Here is a 6,000-nt window from a genome sequence, read left to right on the forward strand (position 1 = left end):
AGTAATAACTCCAATGATGAGACATTGGGGCATGGAAAAAACTACAACTTTTCCTTTACTAAAATGGAAGGATCTACTCACTGGAACCTGGTGTGGGTCAGACATCCTGTTAACACCCGGGAGAACTATGCATATGTTTTCCCACAGGAATGGGAATCCCCGATTTGGGTCCCAAACAGACTCATCAGGCCTTTCTCAGGCCCAAAAAAGAGCCAGGAAGAAAATGAAAATACATCAGGAGAGAAAACTGCAGCAGAAGATAAAGACTCTCTCTCTATCACCACCACAGGCTAATTTAACAAAAACCGCAACACCACCTACGTGGGGAAAGATCGAGAAGCTGGTTGAAAAGGCTCGGCACATTTTGTTAATGAGTTAAATAAGGATGTTTCTCTAACATTAACAGAGCAACAAATTATTGATCCAAAATTAAAAAACAAACTAGAGGCTTTGGAAATAGTAGTCTTAAGGTTAGGGACTGAAGTCAATAATCTAAAAACTCAGCTGACAACTAGATGTCATCAGTCATTTAAATATATTTGTGTTACCCCATTACCTTATAATGAGAGTTTAGATTGGGAAGCTACCAAAGTGCATTTGCAAAAAATCTGGAAGGACAATAGCTTAACTCATGATATAGGACAGCTACAGGAAGACATCTCAGCCCTTAGTCAAGCTCATTTGGAAACCGTGGGGATAAATTCTTTGGCAGAAGACTTACAGAGAGGATTAAAAAGTCTTAATCCTTTAGATTGGTGGCACAACTTGGTTTCATTTGGAGTCATAATACTAATTGTTATATGTATTCTTGTTGTCTTTTCAGTCCTCTTCAAACTAGTCTTCTGCCCCATCTCCTCTATACTAGAAGAAATTTCTCTGGCACATCTAAAAAATAAAAAAGGGGCAAATGCCATGCCTACTCTGGTGGAGTCTGCTTAGCATGGAACACCTGCTTTCAGACCTGAGAATGGGGCTTCACAGAAGCCTATCTCTGAGAATGGGACTTCACCGAAGTCTACCTCAGAGAATGGGGCTTCAAAGAGGCCTACCTCCTGGAAAGGCTGGCAAGCCTTGGGAAAGATGTGTTTCTGTTCCTGTTTTTCTTTTCTTCCCTGTATAGGAGTGCCTATTAATCTTTTACTGTTCCTGCTGCTTGTTCTACTTACTCATGCTCAATGTTCCCTTATTCAAGCTTCTTTCTTAAAAGTGTCGATGACTCCAACATCCGAAGAGTGTCCTGAGAATATGACTAATTCACCAGAATTAATTGCTACTCTAAGCCCCTCTTATGGAGGCTATTAGACAAGTCATAAGTAAATATAAAAGTATTGGGGGTTTCATGACGTCACATCAGCAGAAGGAATTGATTGTAAGAGAAGCTGTAGGCACGGCTAGAGCAAAAAGAGTGTATGGCTACTGGAGACTTTCCTTTAATCCTAAAGCATATACAATAGACTCATATAGATATCCTGTAGATAAGAAAGATGTAGAGGGATATTTAGACCAAAAGCTAAAAAAGATTCTTAAACAGTTGGTAGATGGAAGGTGGCAATGGCTTATCAGAGGAAAATAGTGGGATCCTCCATTATCTAGAGGACTCCAAAAACTACCCCAGATCCATAGACTTTTACAGGTGTGTATGATAAGGATGGCAACCATTGGGAAAACTACTTAGAAGAAAGAACTTCCTATTACTCTCTTTCATTTACTGAGAGACTTGCTAGATCTAGGTCTCCTTGGCACTTAGTATCAAAGAAGGAACAAGAAAGATCTTATGATACAGTTAAGGCCTCTATGGAGAAAAGTAAACAATTATGTGAAAGGGTTACAGAAAAAACACTATGAGCTTAAATTTGATATATGGCCAGAGATACAGATGTGCAATGACCTAGCTAGCCACAAAATCCATGCCTCTGATCAATTGATAGAGCAAACAAAATTTTATTTTTTAAAAAAGATGGAAATAGAATTTATGTATTTGCTTGAAATTAGTAAATACATTTTAGTAGCCTACATAAAGAGACATAGCTTTGACCAAATTACAGACAAGAATCTAAATCCTTGGTAATTCTAGTAAATCTTTGGTAATTCCAGTAAAATCTTCCTGAAATCAGTTGAATCACACTTTTCCTGTACAATGAAGAAATAGGTTCAAGGTAGTAAAGCAGCTAGAGAAGGCAGGAAGTTTTTATCTGTGACAAAAAACTTTGTGGAAAATGGTATTGAGGATTTATCACTGGTGATCCATTTGCACTGGAAGCATGATTCTGAACTATTGCTTGCTGAATCTGAACTATTGCTTTGATCATTATATTCTCCAAGAAGAAAAAATGAGAATTGATAGTTTAGAAGTACTAACACATTTTGACCTTCTCACTAAGCACCTTCAATCTTCAAAATCACATGAAGAAAATAGACAGGCCTACTTTTTTAGATGAAAAAATTGTCTTTTAAAAAACAAGGAATTTATGTAGTCATGCATAGGACTTCTATTTTACCAATGCCTCATACATTTTTATAATGTTGGGTAACAATAAATAATGGATCTATTAGAAAGCTCTTAAAGCTCATATGTTCAATAGTGAGTTCTCTTATACTGTATCATGGTATTTTTTTGTTTATGGTCTTAAGAAATTTACCTAACTAACTTGAATTTCTGATAGGACAGTATCATCACTGTACATTTTGCTTCTATACTCTCAGTTTTACATTACTATCTAAGTATGTGCATTAGATAGTTGTAGAGAAAAAAGTAGAAGCCACACTAGCGGCTCATGTCATTAATCCTAGCTAATCAGAAAAATGAAATCTGAGGATTGTGGTTTGAAAGCAGACCAAGAAAAAAAGTCCATTAGATTCTGATTTGAAAGTAACCAGCAAAAGGTAGAAATGGAGCTGTGGTACAAGCAATAAAATGCTAGACTTGAGAAAAGTGAAATAAAAAATAACAAATTCTGGGAAAAGCTGTGTGTACTGTAGGAAATGTCCTGCTGTGTTAGGAGCCATTCCAGATGTGTAGAGGCTCTGAGTTTTGTCTACAGTTGTTCTGAGAACAATAGTGCCATCTTCTCGGGGGTTGGAATATTCATGTGCTCAAGGACTCCTGAGGCCTTGGGCTACCCACTGGGGTGTGTGTGTGTGTGTGTGTGTGTGTGTGTGTGTGTGTGTGTGTGTGTGTGTGTGTGTGTTTCCCTCATTTTTCCCTGTCCATTTTGTGAGTGCCTGTCTGCCTATTCCTAATCTCGGATGGTGCCCCTTCTCCATTGCATACTAGCCTTTAGCCCCCATCAGGATCTGTAATGAGTCTTAAATTGTCAGAGACCTGAATATTCCACTTTTCATTTGGAGCCCAAGTTTGGCTGTCCATATCTTTGTCCACCTCCAGAGGATTCTGCGTCAGCAGGGCCAGCTGGCATATGTTCTCCCCTGCCTCTGGGAGGGAAGGGTCAGTCATGCGATGTCCTGTCCTTTTCCTCAGATGGGCCTCTGGCTGTACGTCCCACTCTCAGCAGTCTGGCAGTGGAGTGGGGGAAGGGTGGTTGCCAGTGGCTCTGACCAACTCGAGCTTGATAGCTGACTGAAGGCTAACCCAGCAAGGATGATCCGCGTTTACATGGGAGGTGAGGCCAACGTGGCTTGGAAGTATTGGTCGATGTCTAGGAAATGTCAACATATCTTGTCACAGGTAAGTCTATCTTCCGACCCTAGCAGGGCCTCTAGACAATTCCAGATGTCCAGAATACAGAGGCACAGACTTTGAGCTCCAGGGCCAGAGAACTAGGGGATGAGAGACTGATATGGCCAGTGCCTCAATGTTCTGGGGCATTATCCTTGAACTGGCTATATCCCCCTTGTGTAATTTCTTAACCCAGTGTTGGCCACACACCGGCCACTTGAGCTGTGGAAGTGGCAGGAGCAAAGGTGAGATCTAGGATGAGAAAAATCGGGATTTATGCCCTGAATGGGATGTAGGGTGTCTTTAAAAAAATCTTAGAGCTGGAACTCAGAGCTGGGCACTGTCCCTGAGCTTCCTTTGTTCAAGGCTAACACTCTAACACTCTAACACTTGAACAACAGCTCACCTTTCATCTTTTTTAGTAGCTGAGTAGACAGAAGAGTCTCACATACTTTCCTCCTTGGCTGCCCTAAGAGCTCAACCACTTGAGTAGTTAGGATTTCTGGTATGAGCCACTGGCACCTGCTAAGGATGTGTGTGTGTGTGTGTGTGTGTGTGTGTGTGTGTGTGTGTGTGTGTGTGTGTGTGTGTGTTTACCAGGGCTTGAACTCAGAGCTTAGGTGGTATCCTAGGTATCTTTAGCTTGTTTGCACAAGGTTGATGCTGTACTACTCGAACTACAGTAGCTCTGCTTCCCATGTTTTTCGTGATTCTTTGGAGATAAGAGTTTGCCTAGGCTAGCTTTGAATCTTGATTGATCCATAGGTCTCAGCCTTGAGTAGCTACGATTATAGGCATGAGCCACTAGCATCCAGCTGCATGGATGTCTTTTCCTACTCTCTTCTGTTCTAACAGCTGTCTACTTGCCCTGGCCTAGATCTCTGACCTCCACATCAGCTTCCACCATCCCCTGACTGTGTGAAGAACATAAAACTCAAATCTGATACCATTCTTTTTCCTCAGGAGAGGAGGTTATGTTTCATCTGAAGCCTGAGGTAGGAGGGGTAGCTGTAGATGGGTGCTCAGCTGGGAGAAAGGTAGTCTGTTTTAGCCAAGAAAGGAAGTGTGGCCAGATGCTAATAGCAGGAGCTCTCATACTCCTAGCTCGTCAGGAGTCTGAGATCTGAGGATTGCCATTCAGAGGCAGCCCAGATAGAAAAGTCTGTGAGACTCTCTTCTGCAAATAACCACCCAAAAGCTGGAAGAAAAGCTGTGGCTTAAGTGGTAGAGTGTTAGCACTGAATGAAAAAAGTGAGGGATAGAGCCCATGCCCTGAGGTCAAGCCCTAGTACCAAGGTGCTTATGTGTGCACACACAGACACAGAGACACACAGACAGACACACACACACAAAACACATAAACAGGAAGGTGGTAATGATGAGGTGAGCTAGAACTTGGGGCAGTCCTGAGGCATTGTCACAGTAAAATCTACAGGCATATCAAGTGGTTTCTCCCTAAATCCTTCTTGGGCTGAGGGGTCTGGGCCATGACAGTAAGTTCCATGGAACCTGTCCCTCCATCTGTGCACTGGGCCACAGGACCAAAGGGAGGGCACTATGGATGCTCATTTGTAGTCGAACCAAGATTGCAGACCTTCATGTGCCCCTGAGCACTGGAAAGGAAAGCAGGCCTCTGAGCCCTATGACTTCAGGGACAGTGGCTGCTACAAGCATCAGCCAGCCGGCTGTGTATTCCTGAGACTACAAGTCTTTCATGAGCCCAACACAACACCTGCCCAAGGTGTGCCTGACAAATTCACTCGTGTGATATCCGCATGAGTGGGCATTACCTGGTGTGACATCTTGTAGCTTCTGCCCCTGCCGGCTCAGAACTGTGGTCTGAGACTTCAATTTACTGCTCAGATCCACATTACATCCATGACAGATGCCATTCTGATTATCTCCATGCCCCAAGGCTCCACCCTTCTCTGGTACTGTGTCTTGCTCTGTAGGCAATGGCCTCCAAACAGGCTGCTCTCAATACTTGTAGGACACCTAGACATTGGGAGACCCTTAGGGGCCCACTGGAAAGTACTCTGCTTAGAGCCAGAGAGTGAGGTACAAGCAGGCCAGGGGTTGGTCATGGGGCTTGAACTCTGGGCCTGGGCGCCATCCCCAAGCTCTTCAGCTTACCACTTGAGCTACAGAGCCACTTCCAGTTTTATGGAGGTTCCTTGGAGATCAGAGTCTCCCGGACTTTCCTGCTTAGGCTGGCTTTGAACCGTGGTCCTCACATCTCAGTCTTCTGAGGAATAGGAGGACAGTTGTGAGCCATCAGTGCCCAGCTGATATGGCTTTTCACCACAGTGGACTAGGAGCTCCTG

The sequence above is a fragment of the Dipodomys spectabilis genome, unplaced genomic scaffold (assembly GCF_019054845.1).
Source record: "Dipodomys spectabilis isolate Male_0828 unplaced genomic scaffold, ASM1905484v1 ptg000293l, whole genome shotgun sequence".
Lineage (NCBI taxonomy): Eukaryota > Metazoa > Chordata > Mammalia > Rodentia > Heteromyidae > Dipodomys > Dipodomys spectabilis.